The sequence below is a fragment of the Dermacentor albipictus genome, chromosome 2 (genome assembly GCF_038994185.2).
Source record: "Dermacentor albipictus isolate Rhodes 1998 colony chromosome 2, USDA_Dalb.pri_finalv2, whole genome shotgun sequence".
Lineage (NCBI taxonomy): Eukaryota > Metazoa > Arthropoda > Arachnida > Ixodida > Ixodidae > Dermacentor > Dermacentor albipictus.
Window position 1 is genome coordinate 67,969,963 of NC_091822.1, and position 13,011 is coordinate 67,982,973.

Genomic DNA, 13,011 nt, shown 5'->3' on the forward strand with positions numbered 1-13,011 from the left:
TTCTTCCTGATTCGGGACTCGAACCCGGGACCACCGCCTTTCCGGGGCAGCCGCTCTACCATCTGAGCTAACCAGGCGGCTAGCGGATGGCAGGGTGAAGTCGAATTTGTCGACAACACGAGGCAAAGGCAAGTGTTTGTCGTAGTAGTTCTGCAGAAACCCTCCAGGTGGAGTGAAGTAATGAATAAGGAGAACATTGCACATCCACCCGTTCGTAGCAATTGGTACAAAGGAAACCCAAACGGGTTCCTCGAAAGGAACAGGTTTCCTTTGTAGCAATTGCTACGAACGGGTGGATGTCTGATGTTCTCTTTATTCATCACTTCTCTCCACCTTGCGGGTTTTCGCAGAACTATTACGTCAAAGTACGTTTGAAATATCTATCTGGGGGCAAATATGTGACACGCATTATTAACCGTGGCGTCTGTATGTTTGTGAATTATTTTTCCTATATCGGTTTTTTTCCACAAGGAGAAATGGCGTTTCTGTATTACCAGCATGAAATGGTAAATGTGTTCACTATGTGATCGCTTGGCGTAGGGACTAAAATATAAAACATCAAAGCACATGCTCTTGTGTCACCCGCCGTGGTTGCTCAGTGGCTATGGTGTTGGGCTGCTGAGCACGAGGTCGCGGGATCGAATCCCGGCCACGGCGGCCGCATTTCGATGGGGGCGAAATGCGAAAGCACCCGTGTACTTAGGTTTAGGTGCACGTTAAAGAACCCCAGGTAGTCAAAATTTCCGGCGTGCCTCATAATCAGAAAGTGGTTTTGGCACGTAAAACCCCATAATTTAATTTTTTTTAACATGCTCTTGTGAGACCAACGTGAAGCAACCACGAGAAATCTAAGTGGCAGGCGCTATCAAATATTTGTGATTCGCCAGCATCGCTCTCAAGCATTTAAAGTCTGGTATTGTGGAAATCACTATATGTCTACGCTAGCCTCCTGCGTGAGGCCGATGACGCTGCTCAACATAGACATCACTGCAGTTGGTGAACCAGCATGATGCATATATAAGCTTTCTGCTTCGGCATTGCCTTTTTTGCCTTGTAAAGCCATAATATATGGCCCTGTAAAGCCATAATATATGACAGAGATCGCATAATAGGAATGCGGTGGATATATTTGAGGACAAAATTTCCATAATACGTGTGAGTTCGTCGCAGAGAACGGAACGAGCAAAACCGAAAAAAAAATATTCCATTATCATCCTCTTTCTCGTTAGACAAAGAGAAAACGGGCTAACGCCGCAATACGACCTCGCATACTCACGCCGCTCAACGTTTATAGATCCATAACCATTCATCCCGTATACTTGGACCATGCGCTATATAAAATAAAGGTATCAATAATCCAGCACCTGCCACTATTTAGGACGCTCGCGCATTTCGTAAACGGTCGCTTTGTTGGACAAGCTTAATTCACACTTTAGGGTATGCTGTTATTACTAACGCAAACTATTTTATTCCTGCGTGGAAACCTCATCCGCCAAACGAAGTAGTCACGCAATGTACTCTGCAACTAATAGTTTGAACGCTTGTCGAAGTATAACAGCATAGCTCCTGTCGTGGCAGAATGGTACTAGCGCTAAGCTTGTCTCAAATGCGTGGCGTATGTGGGCTTTATCACATATTCCTCATTTTGCCGGCGCGGGAGTCACGTGACTCGGTTTGAAACCACTTGCGCATACACAGTTATGCCATCGGCTTTCCGCAGGGTGATTCGAACGGGAAGCGATACTTACAGTACGTGCTAACCGAGACCGCACTGCGTATGGTCCGCCGAGTCATGAACATAATTTTCAGTATAACGTACAATATATGTTGCTGCATTCGCCTGCCCCGCAAAAGTATTTCACAATAGATCAACGTCTCGCTCACACGTTAAACAAAGGTACGGCATTATTTATCTGATGGTAGCCAATAAAGCGGCATATACATAATCTGGCCCCCATCCCCACCCTGCCTGACAGGTCTCTCAGTGAACGGCTGCTCTAGTCCTGTTGGTTCCGCTCCCCTTCGTATCAGATGTGTGGTAAAGCATGCGAAAAAGAAACATGTACTGCAGTACACTCTTATAATTTTCACACCCTTATTGGTGTAATGCGGGTGTATGTATCTTTTCACCCTTGTAAACACCTTTGAAACACCCTTTTGTAACGGACAAGGGTGTTCAACAAGAAAACACCCTTGGAACACCCCAGTTTTTTTTAATTTAAACTCTAATTACAAGGGAGTAAGTGAACAAGCTACAGTATATGATAAATGAACATTGCCAGTTGAGGCGTGGAAATTGGCTATACATGAAACGCGCGCTACCTGCGCTTGAATCAGGTAGCTGGAATGGTTAGATCGGGGCACCTAGACAGCAGCGCTCTGGCTCTCAACAGCGGTCAAAAATGAAGTTTCCCACGAATGTTGATATCGAACGGATGACATTAACGCGCAGACTTTGCATAGCCAGATATCTGCAAAAGGCTTCATATGATGAATGGCAAAATATTTACAATGCTACCACTGAATACTTAAAGGTGTGCAAACAGTTAGACTGGGAATGGTTAGGTGTGAGGGCTCACGGTAAATAGCTCACCAACTTACGGTTTGTAGATGACATTGGCAAACTCAGCAACGCTGGAGACTATTTGCAACAAACGTTTGAGGACCTTGGCGAAGAAATTGTAAGAGTCTGATTGAGAGTTAGTATGCAGAAGAGAAAAGTAATGTTCCGCAGCCTGGCGAGAGAACGAATGTCATGGTCGGCAGTCAGCCTGTAGATCCTGCGCAGAAATGCGCTTATTCAGGTTAATTACTCGCAGGGGCCTCTGATCAAGGAAATTAACAAAAATAAAAAAAAATGTTGGCGAGCTTACGGCAGGCATTACTAAATCATGACCAGGGAGATTACTGCTAATCGTTGCTTTCTACCGTTACTAACGTAATGGGCCGAAACATGGAAGTTACCAAAGAAGCTTGGGAAGACGTTGAGGACCACGCAATGAGCGATGGAATGAAAATTATTAGGCGTGAAGATAATAGCCTGTCAGACAGCGATGTGGATTAGAGAGCGAATGAGGACAGCTGATATTCTGGTTGACATTAAGAGGAAGACGTCGTGCTGGGCAGACATTGCAATGCGTAGGGGAGAGAACTCCTGGTCTATTGGAGTTGCAGAATGGGTGCTAAGGGAAGGGAAGCACATTCGAAGACGTCAGAGAATAATGTGGACGTGATGGAATTAGGAAACTTGAAGACACGTGGAACCAGCTAGCACAAGAAAAAGGGTATTGGAGATCGCTGGAGAAGCTTTCGTCCTGCGATGGACGTCAAAATAAGCTGATGATGATGATGTGACGACATTCATGCCAGCTTCGCGGCATGTCATTCATGTTATGTCATGCATGCGTGTCATGCACGTTCTGATAGCTCGATTTGCGTCGATAGCGGCGGGAGGGGGGGTTTGGCGAGTAGCGGCGTAGCCAAGTGGGGCAAGCCGGGCACTTGTAACGCTCACTAACAGTAAATTTTTTGCTACTATGGCAATGACCCCGCTACTTCCCCCTCCACGGTCAATTGGGACCCCTCCCCCCTCGCTCGAAAAGTTTTCTGGCTACACCACTGTGGGGAGGGGGGTGTAAGATTGCTTTAGACGCCTCCCCCTAACTTGTCAACGGAAACGGGGGAGGGGAGGGCAGCTGCCGCCGGGCCGCAAATCTTAGGCAGCCCAATTCATCACCATCACCATCATCATGAGCCTGGTTATGCCCACTGCAGGGCAAAGGCCTCTCCCATACTTCTCCAACAACCCCGGTTATGTACTAACTGTGGCCATGCCGTCCTTGCAAACTTCTTAATCTCATCCGCCCTCCTAACTTTCTGCCACCCCCTGCTACGCTTCCCTTCCCTTGGAATCCAGTCCGTAACCCTTAATGACCATCGGTTATCTTCCCTCCTCATTACACGTCCTGCCCATGCACATTTCTTTTTCTTGATTTCAACTAAGATGTCATTACCTCGCGTTTGTTCCCTCACCTAATCTGCTCTTTTCGTATCCCTTAACGTTACACCTATCATTCTTCTTTCCATAGCTCGTTGCGTCGTCCTCAATTTGAGTAGAACCCTTTTCGTAAGCCTCCAGGTTTCTGCCCCGTAGGTGAGTTCTGGTAAGACACAGCTATTATACACTTTTCTCTTGAGGGATAATGGCGACCTGCTGTTCATGATCTGAGAATGCCTGCCAAACGCACCCCAGCCTATTCTTATCCTTCTGATTATTTCTGTCTCATGATCCGGATCCGCCGTCACTCCCTGCCCTAAGTAGATGTATTCCCTTACCGCTTCCAGTGCCTCGCTACCTATTGCAAATTGCTGTTCTCTTCCGAGACTGTTAAACATTACTTTAGTTTTCAGCAGATTAATTTTTAGACCCACTCTTCTGCTTTGCATCTCCAGGTTAGTGAGCATGCATTTCAATTGGTCCTCTGAGTTACAAAGCAAGGCAATATCATCAGCGAATCGCAAGTTATAAGGCATTTATTCTCCAATAATTTTATCCCCAATTCTTCCAAATCCAGGTCTCTGAATACTACCTGTAAACGGGCTGTGAATAGCATTGGAGAGATCGTATCTCCCTGCCTGACGCCTTTCTTTATGGGGATTTGTTGCTTTCTTTATGGAGGACTAGGGTGGCTGTGGAGCCGCTATAGATATCTTTCAGTATTTTTACATACGGCTCGTCTACACCCTGATTCCGCAATGCCTCCATGACTGCTGAGGTTTCCACAGAATCAAACGCTTTCTCGTAATAAATGAACCTATATATAAGGGTTGGTTATATTCCGCACATTTTTCTATCACCTGATCGATAGTGTGAATATGGTCTATGGTTGAGTAGCCTGTACGGAATCCTGCCTGGTCCTTTGCTTGACAGACGTCTAAGGTGTTCCTGCTTCTATTTGCGATTACCTTAGTAAATAGTTTGTAGGCAACAGACAGTAAGCTGATCGGTCTATAATTTTTCAAGTCTTTGGCGTCCCCTTTCTTATGGATTAGAATTATGTTAGCGTCGTTCCAAGATTCCGGTAAGCTCAAGGTCATGAGGCATTGCGTATACAGGGTCGCCAGTTTCTCTAGAACAATCTGCCCACCATCCTTCAACAAATCTGCTGTTATCTGATCCTCCCGAGCTGCCTTCCCCCTTTGCCTATCTCCCAAGGCTTTCTTTACTTCTTCCGGCGTTACATGTGGGATTTTGAATTCCTCTAGACTATTTTCTCTTCCATTATCGTCGTGGGGGCCACTGGTACTGTGTAAATCTCTATAGAACTCCTCAGCCACTTGAACTATCTCATCCATATTAGTAATGATATTGTCGGCTTTGTCTCTTAACTCATACGTCTGATTCTTGCCTATTCCTATTTTCTTTTTCACTGCTTTTAGGCTTCCTCCATTCCTGAGAGCATGTTCAATTCTGTCCATATTATACTTCCTTATGTCAGCTGTCTTACGCTTCTTCATTAACTTGTAAAGTTTTGCCAGTTTTATTCTAGCTGTGGGGTTAGAGGCTACAGACAATCCATGTCGTTATCAATGTTATGAGACTTGATCCGACGAGTATAAGCGATGGTGCTGCGGCGACATGAGCTGCTGTGGTCGGCGGCGCCAAGTGAATGGCGCAAGCAAAGTACTGCAGGTGGCGAGGCCAGGTGCGCTGGTGACGTTCCGTTCGTTCTGAGCCGTTATCGCTCTTTAGCCCTTCTCTCCGCGTCGAACCATTATCAGCCGTTCTCCGGCGGCGGCGGCTTGTGGCAAGGCCGCGCGAACCATATCTTAAAGCGAATTGCAATGCGGGCAGAGTGTGCCCACTTCTGAAAACTTCACGGGCTGTGTTCTCACCGTTTACTTCGTTTCGAAAACAGACGCGCGTACACCTATCTTGAAAGTGATCTGCGAAAAGCGCGTAGTGCGGCATGAGCCGAAAGCCTCGCCGCTTCTGTCACGTTGAAGCGAGAGCTAGAACGAAGGTGAATTCACTCGTTGCTGCGGGTTCTATTTTGAAAGATATCGTGCGGTACGGACTGACGGATGGATGGTTTTTCTTGTTGGGTAAGTATAGAAATGCTTACGTTATAAAAAGATCCCAGGGTTCGCGAATTTCGCGATAACAACACCAACCTACTCCCCCGCCCCCCGCTGCACGATGCCGTCTTGATCGCTCTCTCCCTACCCCGGGAAAGGGGACACTACGTCTCTATCTCAGTTGACGAAACGATGATGAAACGTTAACAACGACAAGAACGACATTTCCTAACGAGTTGTCTTATGGCCTAAGAGACTTGTGCGCGAAGCTGGCGCGCGCGAACCTGGGAGGCCATAATTGGCCGCTTAGTAGCATAAAAATACAAAAAATAATGCAGAACGACACAGTTATAAATTCAAAGAAAGAACTGGTTTTAGCTATACTGTTTGGGGAAAAGAAATAAAAAATTAGACAGCCGCAACACACGCCACTAAAGCCACCACCGCCGGCATAACGCGGAACCAGAAGTTGGCAACATTCATTCCCGCTTCATTGCTTCGTCCGCTTCATCTCCGCAACGAGAGCCGCCATTCTTTCGCGCCTGCCGTTTTGTCATAGTTTTGTTTTTCTGCAAGTCCGCGCACGCAGCTCATCGGTAGATGCACGGGTGCACGGCGTTGCATTGTGACCTGCGGCATTTTCTTGTGTTCGCGCGATTGGTGTGAAACCTGTCGCATGTGAAATATTTGATAGAAGTGCCTCACGTCCAAGTCAAGCCGCCGTACGGGTGTATGGCTGTGTGCCCCGTTCTAGGAAGCGTCGACGGGTTTCCGGAATGCGGATTTCAGGTACGTCCAAATGCGTTTCGCCCTCCTATTGAGCTCCGGAGCAAAGCGTGCAATATTTCATGTGAAAGATGCAGTACCCGTCATCATGGTGTGAATTTCGAGCGGCAAACGAGAACTGTGGCATTTAGAGCACACCGCGGCTGCTAAGTCAGGGTGTAAATTGTTTTACGCTACCGTAATATGTTGCTATCAGTCTAATCTGCGGCTTGTGGACAGCTAGCCCATAGACTTTTGCTTGTGGTTGCGATAGCTATGTAAATGGAAGCGATAATGATTTTCGAGAGCAGACAGTTGTTTCGCTCGATCTTTGGTCGTGTTCATGGCGTTATGAAGGCTAGAAAACTGGCTTGAAAGCTGTTTACTTACCAGATGAGAATATGTATGCGTTGTAAGTAACAGAACTGGAAGAAGCCAGCAGCTAATGAGGCCAAGGAAAGCATACAGGAACATGTTTAAATTTTTATATGAAGTATAGAAATGATAAATTCTAGGTAAATGAAAGTGGATTAAAAGATATCCACCTGAGGGTGGGGAACGCACCCATAACCTTCACATTACGCATCTGATATACTAACCACTGTGGTACTACGGCTGTGTTCGTGCGTCGACAATCTGAAGGGCCATTGTGGATGGTTGAATGCTGCTTCGGTGGCACAGTGGTGAGTGCATCGCATGCCTAATGCAAAGGCATAGGTTCGTTCTTCCCCCATGACTGTTTTTTTACCATTTTAATTTCCCTTTATCATTTCTACATTTAAATAGAAAATTACAAATAAGTTTCCACGTGCCTTCCCTGGCATGTTCCAGCAGTGAATAAGAAAAATTTTGACCCTCAGTATCCTTTCTTCTCGTTTGGAAGAACAGGAGCTTCATTTTAAATATAGTGAATTCACCTTGTTCAGCACCTCAATGTGGTCTGGAACCTTATCACAGCATTTGTATTACTAAGTGAAGTTTTTGTTAAGATGATGATATAGCATGGGACCTAATTAGTAGCCTTTGTGTACAGATATGTGACTAGTCTAATAAATAGGAGAATATTAAGAAGCACTTCAAACATGGTCTGATCTTGTGTTAAAAAAAACTAATCTAGCATGACTTCAGGCGTAACTGTTGCCCCTGAAAAATATTTGGATCATCTGCATTGGCATTGTTTTTAGAGAGCACAAATACTGCTTTGATTGAAGTAGCCTCATGGAACATGAAGCATCGCTTCTTACTGAGTCAAGGAAATGTTATCTGCATATCTGAGGTACATGTGTCATATGCTCGAATACTGTTTAAAGGCTGCTAATAAGGAAATTACTTCACGTGCCTTCCAGAGATTGCTTCAGTAGTCTATGCTCCTCGATCATAACCAATTTACCAGAGAGAACTTTCATCACAGTTGGCTTTGCAATGTTTATGCAAAATACCACAATTGCCTACTAGACATGTGACTGCACTAAAACTTGGAATTAATGACCAGTAAGATTTATGGGACAGCAAAACATAGTTTATTACTCCAGAACAAAATGCCAGGCACTTCGGTTATTTCTGCCAGAGAGTTTCTCACAGTAATTACTAGAGGGAACTCTGGCGCTGCAGTCGTACCACCATGGGATTGATACGAAGCACATGGATTTGTCTGATATTCGTGCTTTTGAATTCAGACGTTCTTGTGGCTTCGTATATTATACTCTATATAAATCTTATTATTGTAAATTTCAGCGCAGTCTATACTCTTCGAAGTGCAGAAGACGCCGCCAACACGTACAATTGCTATTAATTGCAACAATTGAGCTAGTCCAAGTGGCCGAATCGAAACGCGCCAAGCGTCTCAAGGCACTGGTATGCCCGCGATAAATTCATCAGGGCGTTCCACTCACTTGTCGTTACATTCCTCCATGGCTTAATGGTTTCAATATCAGACTTCTGTTCTAGAGTTCCTGTGTTTGAATCCGGTCGTCGGACGATTTTAATGTTTATTTATTTATTACTCAGTATATTGTTGAAAATGACTAGTTTAAAAGTCACAAGGCCATTTGAAGCCAAACAGACGAACTTTAGGCAAATCCATGTACTTCCCATAATTTTCATGCTGGTACAACCGTTCTTGTTTGATCTCCTGTAGACACTAACGTCAGAGTTTCCTCTAGTAATTATTGTGTGAAACTCAATGATTTCTGCACCTCGCTTGTGCGAAAGCGGCACCACACCTGCTGCGTAAACATGCATAACCTTTCGGCAAAGTGCAGGGAATGCTGTGAACTCGCCTTGTACAAAGCCTGCACTAAGTAAAACAAATCACAACGTGCAGTTGCTGCCACGTTGAACTGGTGGAACGAGTAGTGAAATGCAGCACCTCCTGAACTAGTTCAGAAAGTTCAGGTTAATCGAGTGGAGATTATATAGCAACAGAAGTTGAGTGTTTCTGCATTACATTCACGAAATATACTTCATGATACATTTCCATTTATTTCCTCAGTTATTAAGAATCCCTTTTGGATTGTTGGACAAAACCACAGAATGCCAACATATTTTCTAGCATCCACTGGTAGCAGACATGTCAAAACTTGTTCTAGTTTCTGGATTGCCGCTTTACCCGTTAACCCCCAACTTAATTCCGGAAAAATCTACCAAATTTTGCAAATTTTTTACGTATTCAATTTGTCGGTGTCATTCTCATTCTAAAAAATATATTACTTCATTGGTCTGTGGTTAGAAATAACACAAAAATAAAAGCTGCTTTTGAGGGCAGCTTTCCCTCAATGCCGACTGTAACTTATCTTTGACAGTCACAGCAGCAGAACATCGGGCAGAAAGATTGCGACTGGTCATTGGCGATATTGGTACTGCCTCCAGTCACTAGTACAGCTTGGGATCAAGGGTTAAAGGTTGCGACTTCATTGCTGCCCAATTTTAATTCTGCAGCTGTTACACTTGGGTGTAGCGTGTATGTACGTGTGCATGCATTAAAATGACTTCATGCTAGAGCAAAGCAACTGTAGCGCAGAGAGGCATTAGTCATCTTTATATATTTGCTTTGCAAAGATGCGCGAAGTTTGTTTTGCAGTATAGACTGGGCGCTCTTTGGCCAAAGATGCCCTTGTGCTATTAAAACCTAACAATTATTAGCTTTTTGGAGTAGCAGGTGCTTATTCGATTTTCAGGATCGGTGTGCGAGTTTTAATTTGTTTTTCTTGAACTGTGCGATTCCCTCTCACAGGACTGCATGTCATGTGAGGTGTTCCTTTTTCAATCAAGAATGTTGAATATGTCTTTGTGAAACTCGATTTCTTGCCTCAAACGAGCTTGTACAAACTGACCAAGCTGATAATTCTACCTGCCTATATATGAAGCATGTTGCGGTTATGAACCCTCATAATGAATGACACATAGTACAAAAATTGTATGTATTAAAACAATTTAATGAAATTTTCCATGTTTTTCGCGTTCGTGTTCACTTCTCTAGTCTCGTGTCGTGTGTCCATGCCTCACCTTTTGCATAATAAATATTGTATGAACATTAACCGTGCTTTTTTACCACAATGCAGGGGGAAAAAGTTCCGGTAACACCATGCATTCAGTATGATGGCCCAGACGTGTATGCAAGGAACCTCCTTCATGTGGACCAAGAACTACTCTGCAGTGTCTCGCAGACTTCCATGCGAAGCCCGCAACATTCTCGTCTCAGTGGAATGGCTGCTCATCTATCTGCGTGCCTATCACCAAGACGGCCAGTTGTAAAGCTCCTGTACCGCTTAAGAAGGCTTAATGATTTTTTTATTTAGTTTTTACGGCTGGCCGTAGAATCCTAACATTTTTTTATGTTTCTAACATTTTTACCTGGCACAAAATGGTGCAATAACTTTAAATAAATGTGATGTATTTAAGTGATGCTCACTCTAATGCCTTTCGGGTTTTGTTAGTGTTTAAGAAATATGAATGTGTGATGAGGTAACAGCGTTTGAATTTCTCATCGTGGCTCATTTCAATGAGCTGCTAGGAAATAAGCCGCAAAACTTATCACACGCAAGTTTAGCATTTTTGTTTTCGTGACTACAGTATACACGTTTCAAATGATGGAAAGTGGGAAAAAAAGCCTCAAGAACATAATCATCCTAGGATTGTCATGTCCTTACAGCTCTCCAATAACTAATGCCTCATACATCTTTGGGGCACTTTGGTCGCAATGCCTACAGGTATATTTGATAAGAGAATAGCTCGCGCCCAGATTTGCCACACAGTTGATGGCTGATGGCTTTTTTTGTCGTTTCATGTTCCTACTATGTAGTCAATATTGATTTAGATGTAAAAGACACTACAGGCACTGAAGTATCAAATGGCACTTGCTTTTCAGGGGACAAAGTTCAAGGGGCTACCTTGCCTCTATAGGTAAATGGACACCAGATGCTGTGTGCAGTGTAATTGGTGTACTTGTCTGGAGTGCTTGAAAGATGTGCTACGGGCTGTACTGGCACTGTCTGAAGATAATGCATGGTTCTAGAAAGCCTGCAGCTGAGCATCTGCCATCACATTGAAGGAACTGTCCTAATTTATTTTGTTGATGTGGTTGAAATTTAGGAGCTGCAATGAATAGTTGTGAATGTGGCAGTGCTGCCGAAGTAAAGCACAAATTACACACCTCGACTCACACAATGCACTCTGAAAGTTTTGCTACGTGGTATCTGTGTTTGCTGCCCGACCTTATGGCATCTTTACGAGCGATCGCAGGTGACTGCAGCTGCTGAGGCTTTATCAACTGGCGAGGGAAAAAAATGCTGTGCCACCAGTTTGGCTGCACACTCCGAGGTGCACGCTATCTTGAACCAGCTGTTCGGTAGAGAGTACATGTGCAGCCAAAACATGGTGTTTCAGCCCTATAGGCAACTGCGTTCACAACTGCCCACAAGTGTGCTGTCAAAACAGAAAGTTGAGAAAAAGCAGCATTTTTACCGGTGTTCAAAACATTAGTGCAAGTCATTCTTTCACCAAGGCTGGTAATCGTGCATATGTAATAAGAACAGGGCATTTGTGACAAAGAAGGGGTCATGTGTCATGTTTAATTAGATCAGTAATCTATGAGATAGAATTATAAAAATAATACGTTTCGTTCCTCAGTGTCCTCTTGGAGAGATGAGCATTTCCTGCAGTTTAGTTTTGAGTTTTTATGTATAGATTTGGTGTGCATATTGCAACAATAACTAACAGTCAGTGCTCTGTCCTGCCCAGTTTTTATGCCGTCTTTGTGGTATTTGCAATATTTTGCAGTTCAGCTGAGCGAAGTATATGTCTTTACTATCACTAGTTCTCAAGTTCAACTTTTGGGCAGCGCTGACTAGTTATAACTGCCATGTTTTGTTCACATATGCTCTTCGATTACTGCTCGAAGTGACATGGACACAGACTACAAGCAGACAGGACGAGCGCTAACTCTTAACTAAAGTTTTATTGAAACGAGGAACATATATATTTTCATATCATATGCCAACAAACCTCGCTTCTCGTTTATTACATAACGAGGGTCTCGAATCCGGCAACATCCATGATTTCAGGTAGCATATTTTTGTTTATTGACCAGTTGCCTTCACCCAAAGAGATCACGTTCTTTTGACGCCTGCGGCAAAAAGGGCGCAACACGTCCGCCGCCAAGATTTGAGTGGAGGCGCTGGCTAACACTCCCAGGGTTCTACTAATACACATAAATACCCAAGAAAGTGGATGGGGAAACAGCGCCACGGTAGCTCAATTGGTAGAGCATCGCACGTGAAATTCGAAGGTTGTGGGTTCGGTTCCCACCTGCGGCAAGTTGTTTTTTCATCCACTTTTATTTCCTATAATTAATCGTTTCTTTATTTCATTTAATATGTACAAGTAATTTCCCCTATGTTATCCTTGGTGTCAGTTTTTGTTGGCTTATGACAGGGCTAATAAAAATCGGGACCCTCGGTTAACCCCCTCGCTTCTCGTATATATATATATATATATATATATATATATATATATATATATATATATATATATATATATATATATATATATATATATATATATATATATATATATATATCATCACCCTAGTTACGCCCACTGCAGGGCAAAGGCCTCTCCCATACTTCTCCAACTACCCCGGTCATGTACTAATTGTCGCCATGTTGTCCC

General features: G+C 43.9%; 1 non-coding gene across 1 annotated transcript; it reads left to right on the top strand.

Moving 5' to 3' along the window:
* The first annotated feature begins 12,583 nt into the window (after positions 1-12,583).
* TRNAS-UGA (transfer RNA serine (anticodon UGA)) lies at positions 12,584-12,656 on the top strand. Its single transcript has one exon. It is a non-coding gene; the product is annotated as a tRNA-Ser (tRNA).
* Positions 12,657-13,011: the final 355 nt, after the last annotated feature.